General features: G+C 33.7%; 1 protein-coding gene across 3 annotated transcripts in view; it reads right to left on the bottom strand.

Annotated features, from left to right (window-relative positions):
* The window catches only part of LOC129953346 (ecdysone-induced protein 75B, isoforms C/D), a 352,681-nt gene that overhangs the window by 85,504 nt on the left and 249,507 nt on the right, over window positions 1-17,670 (bottom strand). The window lies entirely within an intron of this gene.

Below are 17,670 nucleotides of genomic sequence, written 5' to 3'. Positions count from 1 at the left end.
AAAGTAAATTTTTACCAAGTTTTAGTATTCTTTTTTTTAGAGTTTCATTTTATGTAAAAAAACTGTCAATTCGATTTTTTTTTTCAAAATTTTATCGAATGTTGAAAATAATATATCTTATAAGATAAAATTAGTTTGAAGCCAATATTTCAAATTTTTGAAAAGATATTTGAGTCGAAAATCATTTTTTACCAACTTTTGTGAAATTTTTTTAGGTTTTTAATTTTTTGTACAAAAATTGTCAATTCGATTTTTTTAAAAATTTTATCGAGTGTTGAAAACAATATTTCTTATAAGATAAAATTTTTGAAGCCAATATCTACAATTTTTGAAAAGATATTTGAGTCGAAAATCAATTTTTACCAACTTTTGTTCATTTTTGTCCGGTTTTTTAATTTTTTGTAAAAAACAGTCAATTCGATTTTTTTCAAAATTTTACTGAATGTTGACAAAAATATTTTTTACAAAATAAAATTAGTTTTAAGCCTATGTATCAAAGGTTTAAAAAGTTATTTGAGTCGAAAATCAATTTTTACCAACTTTTGTTAATTTTTTTCCGGTTTTTAATTTTTTGTAAGAAAACTGTCAATTCGATTTTTCTCAAAATTTTACTAAATGTTGAAAACAATATTTCTTATGAGTAAAAATTAGTAAGAAGCTATTATCTCAAATTTTTGAAAAGATATTTGAGTCGAAAATCATTTTTTACCAACTTTTGTTAATTTTATTCCGGTTTTTAATTTTTGGTAAGAAAACTGTCAATTCGATTTTTTTCAAAATGTTACTGAATGTTGACAAAAATATTTTTTACAAAACAAAATTAGTTTAAAGCCTATGTATCAAATTTTTAAAAAGTTATTTGAGTCGAAAATCAATTTTTACCAACTTTTGTTAATTTTTTTCCAGTTTTTAATTTTTTGTAAGAAAACTGTCAATTAGATTTTTCTCAAAATTTTACTAAATGTTGAAAACAATATTTCTTATAAGTAAAAATTAGTAAGAAGCTATTATCTCAAATTTTTGAAAAGATATTTGAGTCGAAAATCAATTTTTACCAACTTTTGTTAATTTTTTTCCGGTTTTTAATTTTTTGTAAGAAAACTGTCAATTCGATTTTTCTCAAAATTTTAAAGAATGCTGAAAAAAATATTTCTTATAAGTTAAAATAAGTTTGAAGCTATAATCTCAAGTTTTTGAAAAGATGCTTGAGTCCAAATTCAATTTTTACCAACTTTGAGTAAAGTTTTTTTTTTAGGTTTTTATTTAAAAAAAAAAACTGTCAATTCAACTTTTCTAAAAATTTTACCAGATGTATTCATTGCATAAAAATGTTTCTAAGATAAAATCATTTTTTATTCGTAAAATTTTCGAGGTGACAAATTTCGTTTTTCAGTTTTTTTGATTTATAAAAATACCGTTAATTGGATTTTTTTCAAAAAATATACTAGTATGGTATCACGTTACAATATATAATATAAAATTTAATTCAAGTCTCAAGCTTCATTGGTTCGTGAGCTATTTAGGGTTAACCAAAATGTTCACCTTTTTTGAACTGCTATGGTACAAAAACCACCCACGCAATTTTCTTGAGAGCCCTTTCTGCATCTTTCTGTACTATAGTCTGTATAACAAAATTTATTTGAAGTCGATATCTATTCTGGTTCTTGAGCTATGGACGACGAAAAACGTCACGAACACGGGAATGTACGAACGAACGTACACATGTGGTGTTGAAGCGAGCTTGAAGCTCGTCTCAATTCTTTATATACCTGAATCGAGTTGAGATTTATCTATTCTAAACTGAGATAAACCGTTTTTGGAAACATAGCAAAACATAAATATCTTTTCTATTGTTTTTTCATGCAAAATAAACCCGTTAGTCCATTTTCACTAACAAAACTAAATAATATCAACAGTAATAGATTCGTTTTTTTGCGCAATGGAAAACACACATGATTCCAAATGCAGAACTACTCAACGAACACAGCCATCGAGATACAAATGCAATATCAATCGTACCAACATCTGAGAACGAAATCACATAAGATCCATTCGAGGCTCGTATAAATGTCAAAAACCTATCCATAGTGAGATCCTACTCTAACTTTTATCGGTGTTATTCTCACTATGGATATTGTTTTTGTTATTTGTGTAAAATCCTACTTTACTATGGATAGTTTTCCCAACAAAACACGGGTATTTTTTGAAGTCTTTCATTAATAGTAAGTTAAAAGTTTTCCAACAACTAATGATTTAACTAAATTACGCATTTACCCTTATTCACCCTATTAAAAAAAATTATTTCTCCTTCATCTACGATACACAAGGAAGTTAAACCATTTGTTTGATTTGTATTTTGTTTATTGTTATTGTTAAAAATCGTCTGCTAAAAAAGATATATTTAACCTCATAACTGTATTTGCTTTAAGCTATATCACATCATTGGAAAAATAATAAATATCGGAAGCAAAATATTATTTATTTCCATATTTAGCTCTCTCAACATTGTTCGTTCATCATCATCAACAAGGACCGATGCCGTGTAAACGACTCAACTCAAGGGTGCATCATTGCCTCGCCATTTTCTCTTATCAGTCAGTCACATGGGCTGAGGTTTGATTGTCAAACACTCCTCATCAGCTGGCTTCTTAAACGCAACGTAACGCAACTCAACTCGTAGCTCACACATCACATCAGTGCTCTGCTACCCCAATCAACAATTTTTGTGTATTGTTGTTGTTTTTGTTGGTTGTGCTGTCATTTAAATAAAGTGGGTGAGTGTGTTAGCAATAATTATACGCTCTTATCTCTTATTTTCTGTTCTCTGGCTGTCTCGAAATATATCAAACAAAATTTACCAACAACAATCTAAAGTCTGATTAAGTCTCATGGAATCACGATGATAAAATGATGATCACATACAAATAACCACACATACATTCTTAAAGCCTACATATAGCCGCCCCATTATGCGTGAGTTTGCGACCTTCATGTGATGACGAGTTCAGGGTTGTTCATTCCACTCAACTATGAGTCTACATAAATAAGGCACGAGGCATTTATAGTAGTTATATGTCATTAGAATTAAACAAAAACAAAATAGAACCAACAAATACAATTTAGATACCAAATTTATTTTTTTTACTTAAAAACTATTTACACAACTTTTGGAGAATAGAATAAACTAGAAAACGCTAAAACTGCACAATTACGCATAAAATTATAAATACCTAAATTTCTAAAACCGATGGAGATGTTTTTTTGGTTTTATTTTTTTTTATTTTTGGGGGAATGTGTGTTTTTGAGTCGGAAAAGATTCTACATGTTAATTTTGGTGTTATTACCATTGCGGAAGGTCCTCCATGTTTTTTTTTTGTGTGAATACTATATGAACACTTACTCGTCTTTTATTTATCTGAAGCGGAAGTGTTTCAATTCAAGGAGAAAATACTTTTGTGTCGTTAAACTTTGTTTTAAACTTTGGGGGTTAAATTGAAGTCGATATAAGTAGGTAGGCAAGCAGGTAGTTATTTGGTGATAAAATTATAATTTAACAATAAGAATAAAACGTACATATAGCAGGTGATCTTTGAGACGATACAATTTTTTTGTTTTTAAATTTTACTAACCAGCGAAAACGACTGCATGAGTGAGGGTTTGTGACAAAAGTTCGCTCAATTATAGTTCATCAAGGAGAAAGTTTTATGACACTTAAAAGGACACAACGAAATATCAATGTGATTGTGAATTGATAATAAATTAACGTACATACTCGTACATATATACAAATGAACTTACAGAAATGAAAGGGTGGTTGTATAAATATTTTGCAAACAGTTTTGATAAAATCAGTTATACGGCTTAAGATCGAGAAGGCTAAAATTAATTGATAGTTGAATGACAGTACGTATTTTATGTTCATTTGTTATGTATTGGTAATGGAAACGAAAAATGCGAATGTTTGTTGTGTTGTTTTCGATGAAGGTCAAAGTTCATGTGAGTTTATGGAATGAAAAAAGGTTATAGTATAATTAATAGGAGTTTTTATTTTTGGAATCTTCTTTCATTGGAATGTTTTTATTTTTTTTTTGTTTAACAGTTTTTTTTAAATTATTTTATGTGGGGGGGGGGGGGGGTGATTCATATGAACTTATGCGGATTTTTCTTTTTCACAAGGACAGTTTGGACTTAATTACTGCCTATATTTAGTAAAACTTATAATTTGAGGTTATCCATTCTAGGAGTTTACAATTCTGACAAGTTTTGGTTGGTAGATTTTGTATTAGCTTTCCATTTGAAGGTATTTTAATCGGTCAATTTTTTTTCCAAATTCTACATTTTTCGCATTTCTGGTCGTTTTGATTTCAAATCTATGGTTTCTAGAGAGCCGTACATAATGTACATAAGTATTCTCAAAAATGAGTTAGGATATCGACTAAACATAGCTTTTTTTTACTGATAATAACTAATAGATGTCCAAAATCCAGTTAGTGGTTTTTCATAATGGAAAATAAAAAATATTGATACAAATTATTTCAATATTATCACACGATACAATGATGCAATCAATATAAAATAAATCAACCGTGTTTTGCTGGAAAATCTATCAATAGTACAGTAGGATTTAACACGAATAACAAAAATAATATGAGCAGTATGAATACTGCCGATAAAAGTTAAAGTAGAATCTTACTACGGATGGGTTTTTGACGTTTATACGAGTCTCGAAGGATCTTATGTGATTTCGTTCTCAAATTTGTATCTCGATGGGTGTGTTCGTTGAATAGTTGTGCATTTGGAATTATGCGTTTTCCATTGGGGAAAAAATCAATCTGTTACTGTTGATATTATTTAGTTTTGTTAATGACAATAAACTAACTGGGCTTATTTTGAAAGAGAAAACAATATATGAAAGATAATTAAGTTTGAAGATGTTTACACCAAAGGTTTATCTCAGTTTAGATTAAATAAATCTTTTTGGTGTTTGAACTGCACAAGAAGATTTAAAAATGATTAAGTTAGACAGCACTTTCTGAAATGCAAATGGTGTGTCGATGTCTCTTATGAAGTGCAAGTGAGATAGTTTGATTCGTGTTAAACAATGAAGAATTGAATAGTTCAGCACCATATAAGAATATTCTACCTACTCCATGTGTAGTTTTTTGTCACAAACACGCAAATAAACAGACCATAATGCAATATCTGCAAAACCAACCCGTTCACACAGGTTTTTCTTTCCAAATTTTGACTGGACTCCGATCCCCTACCGGAATAGAGAATAGCTCATATCAACTCTATTAAGGTATGTAAAGAATTGAGGCGCGCTTAAAGCTCCTTCTTTATAGAATCTCAATTTCCAGATGTTTTCTTAATATTTCTTCTTGAAAATTAATTTTAGTTAGTTTTTTTGCTGAAGTTAATTTTAACTTTAGTCTTCTTTCAGTTGTACCAATTTTTAAACACAAAAATCTGGCTACTGCCGATGGGTTTTCTGGGAAGTTTCTACTATACTATTTATAGAATGCCAACAAAAAACGCAGGTATTGTTTCTATTTATTATGAAATGGCAAACTAAACTTAGCATGAACTATGTGACAGCTGTCAAAAACACCAACTCCAAAAAAGTATTGCTAGATTAAAATGACAAATCTAAAAGAAATCGCCGATTTCTTAGCCAATTGATGTTTTTTTTTAGTACATCTTTATTAAAACCCATTGTCAAATTTTTCATATAAAATATATTTATAATAAATTGATAAATAAACAACTAGATATTTTGACGATTTTACCCACTGATAACTTCCCATCCCGTCTGCCGATTTGTCTTGCTTAAAAGTTTGTAGGGCTGGGTTAAGAAAGTTGTCAGTTGAATTATTCTTAAAAAATTAGAAAATCTAGTTTTGTTAAATAGATTTCAAGTCGAAAACAAATTTTTACTAATTTTAGTAGCATTTCTTAAAATTTTACAAATTGGAAGAATGAAATTAATTTGAACCGAACATCAATTTTTACCAAAGGTGCGTACTATTTCTTGTAGATTTTATTTTTGTATGAAAAAACGGACTGTTGGATTTTTATAAAAAAAACTGGGATCATAACGAAATCTAGAATGCCAAAAATCTCGAATGCCGAAAATCTCGAAAATAAAAAAAAAATCTAGAACACAAAAATCTCGAATCCACAAAAATCCAGAATTAACAAAAATCTCGAAAGACTCTATCTAGAAAAAAATCTCGAAAAAAAATATAATTTCGTCGAACACACATTCTTAAAAACTTTTACTAATTTTTTTGTTAAGGTTTTTAGTTTTTGAAAAAAAAACTGTAAATTTGATTTTTCTCAAAATTTTACCAGATGTAAAAAATTTATTTTTCGCTGCACACAATTGTTTTAAAGATGAAATCATTTTTTATTCGTAAAATTTTCGACGTTACAAATTTTTTGTTCTAGTTTTTTTTTGGGAGATATTTAGGGTTAACCAAAATTTTCACCTTTTTTCAAACTGCTATGGTAAAAAAAACACCCACGCAATTTTCTTGAGAGCCCTTTCTGCATTTGTCCGCAATATTATCTGTTAAACAAAATGTATTTGAAGTCGATATTTCTTCTAGTTTTTGAGCTATGGACCTAGGAACCTTGAAACGTCGAGAAATGTCAAAGTTTTCAATTTGACAAATCGGACCCATTACAATAACTTCCTATGGGAAGTTAAAAATAAGACACGAAAACGTTAGTTTTATTGAGATTTAAACGTTAAGTCACTTCGATATTTCCCAAAATTTGACTGAATGTTGCCAACAATATTTTTTATAAGATAAAATTAGTTTGAAGCCAATATTTCAAAGCTTTGAAAAGACATTTAAGACATTTTATTTCTATAAAAAAAAACTGTCAATTCGATTTTTCTAAAAATTTTACCAAATGTGAAAAACTATAATTCCTCGTTGCATAAAATTATTTTAGAGATAACATCATTTCTTTTCCTAAGATACAGATATCTCTCTAAAAATATCTTATTTAGACTTTTAATGGGGATTATTAACTTCCCATAGGAAGTTATTGTAATGGGCCCAATTTGTCAAATTGAAAATCTTCACATTTCTCGACGTTTCAAGGTCCCTAGAGTCGAAATAAACGATGTCTGTGCGCTCGTACGTTCGCGACGTTTTTTCGTCGTCCATAGCTCTAGAACCAGAAGAGATATCGATTTCAAATAAATTTTGTTTAACAGATAATATTGCGGACAAATGCAGAAAGGGCTCTCAAGAAAATTGCGTGGGTGTTTTTTTTACCATAGCAGTTTGAAAAAAAGGTGAACATTTTGGTTTAAGTCATATCTGGTGAATATGGAGGTTGGTGCATGACTACGGTATTGATTTTGGCCAACAAATTACTAATAAGCAATAATGAGTGAGCGATGTTCAAATGGTAGACATGTGCATTCAAGAGGACACAAGCGTCCACAGGTTTTTCTCAAAACCCACCTCTGTCTATCAACTCCTACTCTCACCTCCCCGCGGTGAACATCGGGTGCCTAGTACCTCAACTGGAGATTGGGTTCCAACCCCAGTGGAAAGTTGTTGGGGGCAGCAAACGAGAGAGGGGGGAGAGGTATTTCCACTAAGGCACCTCTCCTTATCCAGGCGGCAGCGGACGAATTCTCGAGAAAGAATCAACGGTGGCGTCTACAGTTCCAGTCAGGTTGAACTACTTAGTGAACACCTTTTACGGCTTCTTCGACATATTCGGAGCCCAAGCCTGTAAGAAGCGGTTTATCCGGCTCCCCGTCCTTGGAGTTATACTAAGGATCTGGCCCTCCAGGTTGGGGGCTGTGCCGTCGGGGTGACTTCTTAGCCACGTAAAAAAATACCTTAGTTGAGAAGCAGCAACAAGCCTCGGATACGGACGGATTCACTGTTTACAACCCACGCAAACGAAATAAGGACAACGAACTTCGGATATGTACGTGGAATGTTAGGTCCCTTAACAGATTACGTGCAGCCGAACAACTAGGGGAAGCCCTAACTGCTGCAAGGCAGATATTACCGCCATCCAAGAAGAGCGATGGGATGGACCGGGCAAACGCAAACTAAAAGACTGCGATATATACTACGGCGACTGCTACCGAGAACAAAGACGGCGTCTATTTGGGTGTGGATTTGTTGTTGGAACCAGGCTCAGGCAAAAAGTCTTGAGTTTCAACAGTTTGAGCGAGCGCATCACGACAATCCGCATCAAGGCTAAATTCGCCAACATAAGTCTAATATGCGCGCATGCCCCAACAGAGGAGAAAGATGAAGACACCAAAGATATATTCTTCGAGCTCTTGGACAAGACATATGAGCAGTGCCCTGGCTATGACATTAAAATTGTCTTAGGAGATTTTAATGCCAAGCTAGGAAGAGAAGACATCTTTGGTGGCATAATCGGGAGATACAGCCTGCACGACACTATCTCCGACAACGGATTCAGGCTGGCCGATTTCGCTACGGGGCGAGACGTTCTGGTAGCTAGTACGCAATTCACACATCTCAATATCCACAAGGGGACATGAAAATCTCCTGATCAATCTACTGTCAACCAGATTGACAACATTGCGATCGACGCACGACACTTCTCCAGTATCCAGGATATCCGAACATTCCGATAGGCCAACATTGACTCGGACCACTACCTCGTTGTAGCCAAGGTACGGCTACGGATATCCCGATCCAAGCCAAAACAAGGAAGGACTGTTAGAAGATTCGACGTTAGACAGCTACAATCGCAAGATACTGCCATGTCCTTTTCCGATCGAGTCTCTAATAACCTCCTAAGGAGTCCTATGCTTCCTGCATTAAGCATTGAAAACCAGTGGCAACATTGCCTTGCAGCCATCAGAGATGCCGCCTCTGAAGTGCTAGGTTTCACACGGCCACCACAGCGAAACCCCTGGTTTGACGACGAATGCCGGCAAGCTCACGCAGCGAAACAAGAGGCATACAAAACGGCGCTGCGCAAAAGGACGAGAGCTGCTCGCGAGCTCTACGAGCAGAAGAGGAGAGAGGAACACCGGCTTCTTAGACGGAAAAAAAGAGAGCATGAGAAGCGCGCGATCGAGGAGATAGAGGGATGTCACAACAGGAATGAGGTTCGTAAATTTTACCAAAAGGTAAAAAAAACCTCCCAAGGGTAACAGCCACGAACCGAAGCCTGTAAAGACGATCAGGGGAACATCGTAGTAGAACCGCAGTATATGTTGAGAATATGGAAAGATCACTTCTCCAAATTATATAACGGCGATGACGAACCGAATTCCGCTGTAAGGGAGATAGAACCACTCAACCTCGGCGACGCAGATCAACAATTCCGCCTACCCGACCTTGACGAAGTGAAGATAGCTATATCTAAACTTAAGTCAAACAAAGCTGCTGGAGCTGACGGCATCACCGCCGAACTATTCAAAGCAGCAGGCGATGACTTGGTAGGGAGCATGCACCAACTCATCTGCAAAATTTGGTCGGAAGAAAGCATGCCCGATGAGTGGAATCTCAGCATAGTGTGCCCGATACATAAGAAAGGAGACCCTCTAAACTGCGCCAACTACAGAGGCATCAGTCTCCTTAACATTGCGTATAAGATCCTCTCTGCCGTATTATGTGAACGTCTGAAGCCATTCGTCAACAACCTGATTGGTCTTTATCAGTGTGGCTTCAGACCAGGAAAGTCCACTATCGACCAAATATTCGCACTACGGCAGACCTTAAAAAAAAACCCAGGAGCTTCAAGTCGATACCCACCATCTCTTTATTGATTTTAAAGCCGCGTATGACAGCATCCATAAGGAAGAGCTCTTCAGAGCAATGTCAAGTTTTGGCATCCCTGTCAAACTTTTCCGTTTGTGCAGAATGACGATGGAGAATGAACGCTTCTCTATCAAGCTCGGAAAAGATCTTACCGATGCATTTGATGTCAAAAAAGGTTTTAGACAAGGCGATGCACTGTCATGCGACTTCTTCAGTATCATTTTGGAAAGAATTGTGCAAAACTCAATCGTCAACACTAGAGGCACTATCTTCCAAAGATCCATCCAATTACTCGGATACGCAGATGATATTGACATAATTGGAAGGTCAAAGCGTTATGTCAGTGCAGGGTTTTTGAGCATTCCGATGGAAGCGAAGAAGATTGGTCAATGAGGGCAAGACCAAGTATATGCTATCTCCAAAAAAGGACATTGAAGTATGACGTCTTGGACAACACGTCACCATGAACAGTTATATCTTCGAGGTAGCTAAGGACTTAGTCTACCCAGGCACCGCTATAAACACAAAAACGACACTAGCGCTGAAATCAAACGAAGAATAATTCTAGCAAATCGCTGCTTTTTTGGACTAAGATTGACTAATTGAGAAGTAATGTCCCCTCTCGAGCATGTAAAATCACCATCTATAAGACACTCATCATCCCGGTTCTCATTTATGGCGCTGAGGCCTGGACCCTGTCAAAGAAAGATGAGAGCGTCTTAGGATGCTTCGAGAGAAAAATTCTTCGGGCGATTTTTGGTCCCGTACGCATAGATAGAGAATGGAGGAGAAGATATAACGACGAGCTGTACGGGCTGTACAGCGTCACTGACCTAGTTAGCAGAATCAAAGTCCAACGGCTTAGATGGCTAGGTCATGTAGAGCGGATGGACATCAACGCTCCAGCCCGGAAGGTCTTCGAATCCAATCCCGAGGGACGGCGCAGTAGAGGAAGACCGCGACTCAGGTGGCGCACGCAGGTGGGAGAGGACCTCAACCAACTTGGCGTGCGAAACTGGAGACAGCTAGCTAGGGACCGAGCTGGCTGGAGACGCTTGTTGGTTGAGGCCCATATCTGCCCCGGACTGTAGCGCCACCTTAAGTAAGTAAGTAAGTAAGTAATAATGAGTGAGCAGAACCCTTAATGCACTCTGCCATTATAGTCAAAGGAAACAGTAAGCAAAGCCTTCATATTTGATCGAACTTGACGTGCTTTTTTCGTTGGTAACGTTGGATGCGTCCAGGTGGACGATTGTGATTTGGTTTCGATGTCATAACCATACACCCATGTTTCATCCAAAGTTATGACCCTATCAAGCAAACTTGTATCGTCGTTGACGTCATTTAACACCTCCTGAGCGATGTTTATGCGATTGTTTTTTTTGGTCAAACATTGTTTAAACAAGCAAAAATCGCTTAGCAGCTATCACAGGCAAAGTAAACAGTCAGTATAGCTGAAAATTGCATCTTACTTTAGGGACAACAAACCAAATTTTGAGCTTCGGACTCTCCAGACTCACGAAATTAAAAATTCAGGGTACTTTTTGAACACACTTCGTATTTTGTGAATGCAAAGTTATATTACCTTAACTTTTATGCAATGAAGAATAACATTTTTGACATCTTGTAAAATTTTGAAAAAAATCCAAAAAGCACCTTTTTTACAAAAAATATACCTGAAAAAAAGCTTCTAAAAGTTGGTAAAAATAATTTTCGACTTTAACAACTTGGAAAAAATTATAGATATTACTTTAAATCTAATTTTGTCTCATAAAAAAATATATTATTCAACATTTATTAAGTTAATGTTCTAAGAAAAACTTTCAAAAATGTTGCTAAAATTGATAAAAATAGTTTCTGACTCAAAATATAGGAAAAAAAAACGGTTATTTAAATCAAACTTATTTAAACGCATGGAAAACATTGTTCCCTACTTTTAGTTAATGTCTTAGAAAAATTCAAAAACAGAAAAAAATTGGTAAGAAATGGTTTTCGTCTCAAGTATAATGAGAACAAAGAAAAATGTTGAATTTAAGGTTTTTTTTTAAGCTTTAAAAAAATCGAAAGTTGGGCACGGGTGGAAAGTTATCAGATGGGATGCATCCCAGGCTCTTTTTTGTATGATTCCTTAAATTGCTACAAATCTTTAAATTTTTCTCAAAATAAAATGCGTTTATTTTTTTTTTTATTTGAAGTATTGGTAACAATTAAAGGAATAGGAAACTTTTCAAAGACTAAAACTGACAAAATTGTCTTTGTTAATACAATATTTTCAGTGAAAAATTGAAAATTCGAATTAACTCTAAAACGAACCAATAGATTTGTAAAAAATTGTATCTAAAATGTTTTTTCTAAAACTTGGCTTCTTTCAATATATTGTTAAGAAATTAAAGTATCGGTCAGAAAAAAGGTCTACATCATTTTCAACCACAAAAATTGTAGGAATCAAAAATCAAACTATATCAATGGCAAAGTGAATACTTTACAGCTTATTAATAGCGGAACACGTATTTTCATACGTTTTCGTATGTAAACAGTCACGTCTTAGTTATTTTTATATTCAACAAAATATCTAATTCGGATAACATTGAATCAAATAGTTTACTGACCCCGTTAATAAAACAGATTATTTGTTTTTTGTTTACTTTATAAAGGAAAAAATCAAACCAGAAAAACCCAAAAAAAAGGGAATGAAAAAAAGATAATTTCAAGGAACAAACAAAAAAGAAAGCGTGGGTAGGACTATGAAGAAAAAAAAAGAATTTTCATTACAGAAGATAAACTAGGGTCATTTGGTCATCAGACTTGACTCAACTCAGCTGAGTTTCCTTTGTAAGTCATCCGTAATATATAAAATCATTTCTCTCTCTCATTTTGTTTCTATAATGGCATTCAGAGCGTAAAAGGAACACAAAAAAAAAACTGGAAAATAAAAGAAATAAACGCAGCAGATAAAAATGCAGTCAGAGAAAAATTGAAGAAAATTGAAACATTTTAAACGAAAGAAGAGGAGGAATGACAACAAGAGAAAAAATACATATCTTCTGCACATAAATGAAAATGAAATGTCATTCACACCACTCACTCGATTTGACTCGAACTCGACTAAAATGCAGAGAGTTTGTTCCCCTCGTTTTGCATTGCATTAATGCAGTTGCAGGCAGAGTGCAGAGACACACTTGGGGAGCACCCATTCCATTCGATCCCAATTCCAATCTCACTCCCATTCCCAACTGATCGCATCAGGATAACACGATCATGGGTGTTTGAATGTTTGGAGTGTGTGATTTTGATAATCAAATTGAAAAGTACAGCAACATTTTATACCTCCCACTGATCGTATTCCCCTTATCGTCAATCAGTACGTAACGTATATACAAAAAAAGTGTTCACATAGTATAAAACGAAGTAACGACAACAAACCTGACCAACGCCAACATCTAATGCAGCTCAAAGACGTGTGGCTGTAGAAAAAGAGAGAGGGAGGTGATTTCGCCTTCACTTCATATTATCGTATCGTATATTCGTACGAATACCCAACAACAAAACACGCTTTTCACATATCGTATTAAAGAAACAACAATCAGTGTAAGTAGCTATATCTAAGGTTATGGCTATGGCTGGTTGATGATGGCTGAGAGTTGTAGTTAGATAGTTAGCTTAGCTTAGATTACTACCAGCAGCAGCATACCAAAAAGAACCAAACCAAAGTCGCGAAGAGCCAACGACACCAAAACGAAACGTTGAGGACGATCGGTGTCAGTCAACTCACCCGCTCGCTGGCCGCCACAGACCAAACATCGAAGTCATTATAATCGACTGTGACTGTATATAGAAGTTGGTGGAATAAAATTCAGTGCCTTTTGTTGTTGTTATTTGAATAGCAATGCACAAATGACGACAACGAACGATGGGGAATGATCATACAATTATTTACTAGTTTTGCTTTGATATTGTTGTTATTGTGTTGCTACTGCAACTGCTTCTGATGACGATCATGGGTCTATGACATCAAATGAGCAATGGCAACACACATATTACACATAGATAGATTATACGATCAACAATTGGCATTTCTCTTTTGCTATAATTATAGTGCACCATTGTGAGGTGAATTTCACATTAATCGTAGTGTAGTGTCAATGACAATGACAGTAAATTGGACAGATGAATGATAGATAATTCTCAGTGCATTTTAATGGTTTACAATTGACATCTTTTTTTTAATAATAAACATAGGTTATAGACTAAAGTACCCGTGGCATGATGGTTAGTGCGATGGACTAAAGGATATTAATATTAGTTTTTTTTTTTTAATTTTCTAATTAATACAAAAATAAATAAAATTGAATTGAAGTTAAAATAGATCTTAGGGCCGAAAGGCATTAATAGTAAGTGTTATAGTTTAACTTAGAGTGTCCGTATGGGACCATTAAGTTAGTTGTAAGTTATAGATAATTAGGCTAGTTTTATGAATTTTTGTCTAGCTTTAAGATAGGTTTAAGAATAAATAAATAAAAATGAATTTAAAAAAAAAAGAAAAAAAAAGTGCGATGGACTGTCATGCGAGAGGTATTGGGTTCGATCCCTGCCTATTCCACCTAAAGTTTTTTTCACGGGTACTGCCACTTGAATTGACAAATTCTCCAAGAGCAATTCTTGTCATGAAAAGTGCTTTCTGAAATTTGCCGTTCGGATTCGGCTTAAAACCGTAGGTTCCTTCCATCCCTGACAACAGTACTAGCACACAGGAATGGTTGGGATTTGTCAGTCACTAGGCTCTAGTTTTCAAACGGACTGTTGCGCTACCCAATTTATTTATATTTATTATAGGTTATAAAAATGGATGCAATAACTCCACAGTGACAACAAATTATACTGTAAGTTGACGGTTGTTAATTTAGGACTCAAACATCCTCACAACAAATGGTTATGCTTTCAGAACATTAAGAAAGACATTTTACAATATTATTGCAAATAATAGTGAAATATTGTGATTTTCTTAATTATTTTGTCATAAAATAAAAATCAAGAAGTGACTTTTTTAAAAGAAATGAAAATGGTAACAATTTTTACATTAATAGGTTATTGTACAGCTTAAAGATAAGACTGTTTTGTGATTTAAGAGTTGAAGCTAATAAAAACGGGAACGGTTAAAAATACTGTTTTTTATAACTCTATATGATTAAAATTCTTTATGATACGTTTAAGTGCCTGAAGTTTTGTATTTTAAAACATTGTAAGCTTAGCAAACTGTATATCCAAATGATGTATGAATAAATCACTGTATTTTGTTAAACTAAATAAAATAATAAATAAATTTGGTGGCGCAACAGTCCATGAAAAACCAGGGCCTAGTGACTTACAACTCTCAACCATTTCTGTGTGCCAGTTATGTTGTCAGAAATTTCGTGAAACTAAGTCTCCTAATTTCTTATGACTCCTTTAAATGCATGTTTTAATATTTTTGTTGTTAAAGCATTGACTCTTGATTTATTGCATTATTGTTTTTGATCAGAACAAATGTTGTATAAGAATTTAATTAAAAGCATATAAAAAATGATAAATGTTAAAATGATAAACTTTAAACGCATGTAACTAATTTAAAAAAAAAAATTACAAATACACTGTTTAGAATGTAAACAAAAAGTCAAATATAAATGTGTTCATGAAAAAAATCACTTAAAACTAGAAAAATATCAACGATTTAGGAACACAAAACATTTATTCTAAGAAAGTAGGGTTAGTAAGGAATTGTTATGCTACCATATTTATAACAATGTAATTTTTTGAAAATGATGTTCCTCAACTATGATGATGCTTGAAATAGTCTGAAAAAGAAAAAAGTGATGATTCTGAATTTAAAACAGAATTTTGAAGTACGCATATTTTTTCCTACAGAATTTTTATCAAAGATTTGTGTTCATTTACACTTTTGACATGCAGCTTTTAGTTATAGTATTGGGACCCAACCAACAAATTATCCAATTAATATAAATTTAAAATAACATCAGTATTATTTTTTTCTGGTTCTGAAGATAGTACAGATTTTTCAGTGCAACTTGTCACTTCCTGGTACAACCCACCTGACTATTAAGTGTGTCGTACATTCGCTGTAAGTACCAGCTACACGGCAAAGTGCTCAAAATATGTGCATATGTTTTTCAAAAATTGTCTTTAAGTTGTCAGTAACATTGTTAATTTACTGCAGATAGGTTTATTAGCTAAAAGCTTTAATTAATCATGACGTTTTATACTTTTTGTAACTTTTTTTTTTTAAATATTGATCTAGTTGTTATACATTTTTATAGTTCAGTGCAATTTATGAACCTATTCGTGAAGGCATTTTTTATTTCAATTTTTAAAAACTATAATTAGTCAATAGGACTGTTATGTCTGAGGTTTTGTGTTTAGTTCCTGCATGTACCACTTATAGTTTTGCTTACGGCTTCTGGGTCTTGCGAGCAATTAACAAATACTCCAAGACTAATTCTTATCATTAAAAAGGTTTTTCTTTAATTTTCGGATTTGCAATGAAAACGGTCGTGAAATTACTTGCACACAAGAATACTCTAAAATTTTCATCAATTTTACTATACAGGGTCCGGCAAAAAGATCTTCCATATCCATTTTGTAAAAACCAGACTTCTTTGTGGTTCCTAGTAAACTGATTTAAATTTGGTTTGAGGAAGGTCTCAACTCTCAATCATGCGATAGTAGCGATCCGCAATAACTATAACTTTTTGCCCATTTTCTTCGAAAAAGTACGGATCTAACACACTAAATTTAGCAACAGCACACCAAACTGTCACACAAGGGCTATAAAGTGGTCTTTGATGAATTTTTTGAGCGTTTTCTGTTGCCCAGTATCGGAAATGTTGTTTATTTACAGTAGCCGATGAATGGAAATGGGCCCCGTCAGACAAAATTAAAACTGCAAAAACGGGAATGTTTTGAAGAATTTCTTCACCAACAGCTTTTCAGATCCACCATTACGGATATATTCCTCTATGACAAATGCGTGATGCTCACCGTGCCACGCCATTATAATTACTAAAAAAGGCACATAGACCTTTATCTATCTATACCCGGAATACTATTTTATCTATAAATAGCTTTAGATATAAATGTCTAAAAATACGGGAGGTTTTTTTGCCGGACCCTGTATATAACTCATTACCATTTAATAAACGATTAATAAACGAATATTCTTCTCTATATTGATTGTACCAGTTCATAGAAATATGTATTTCGGTTCGTATACAGAAAATGATTGTTTTCAGTTCGTCTGTATAAATAAAATTAGACGCTTAAAGGTTCTCTACAATGTGGTTACTTAATAATACTTGGTTAATTTTATACAAATCAAATATTAAAAATTTCGTTAAATCATCCTTTTATTCTTGTAACAAGATTATACCAATTGCTTCGTGTGACGAATTTTGTGTGGAATATGCATAAAATGACAGAAATAATGACATTAATTGCATTCGTTTAAATATGGCATAAGGCGTGTAAAATTTGATTAATATTAAATTAATTTTATTATCTACTGTGAAATTCACCTTTCCCACCAAAGTATTCTGCAAAAACGTGCAACAACAAATGAACAGCGATTACAACAATTTGGCGTTGATATTACAACGCGCAAAGACGAGAGAAACACGCAATAAAAAATAAAATAAAATAATGAAAACAACAAACAAAATAAAAATTAAAAAAAAAAAACTACACACAATTGAAAATGGCCCCAAGGGAGAAAAGAAAAACAGAAAGCTCCACAAAAAAAAAACTCCGCTCTCCGTTCAGTCCTTCGCTTTCGGCTTCGGGGCGGAGAGAGTGAAAAGAAGAAGAAGAAATTGCATCGCAATGCCTGCTCGGCTAT

The sequence above is a fragment of the Eupeodes corollae genome, chromosome 1 (assembly GCF_945859685.1).
Source record: "Eupeodes corollae chromosome 1, idEupCoro1.1, whole genome shotgun sequence".
NCBI lineage: Eukaryota > Metazoa > Arthropoda > Insecta > Diptera > Syrphidae > Eupeodes > Eupeodes corollae.
This window is presented reverse-complemented; position numbering and strand designations above follow the sequence as displayed.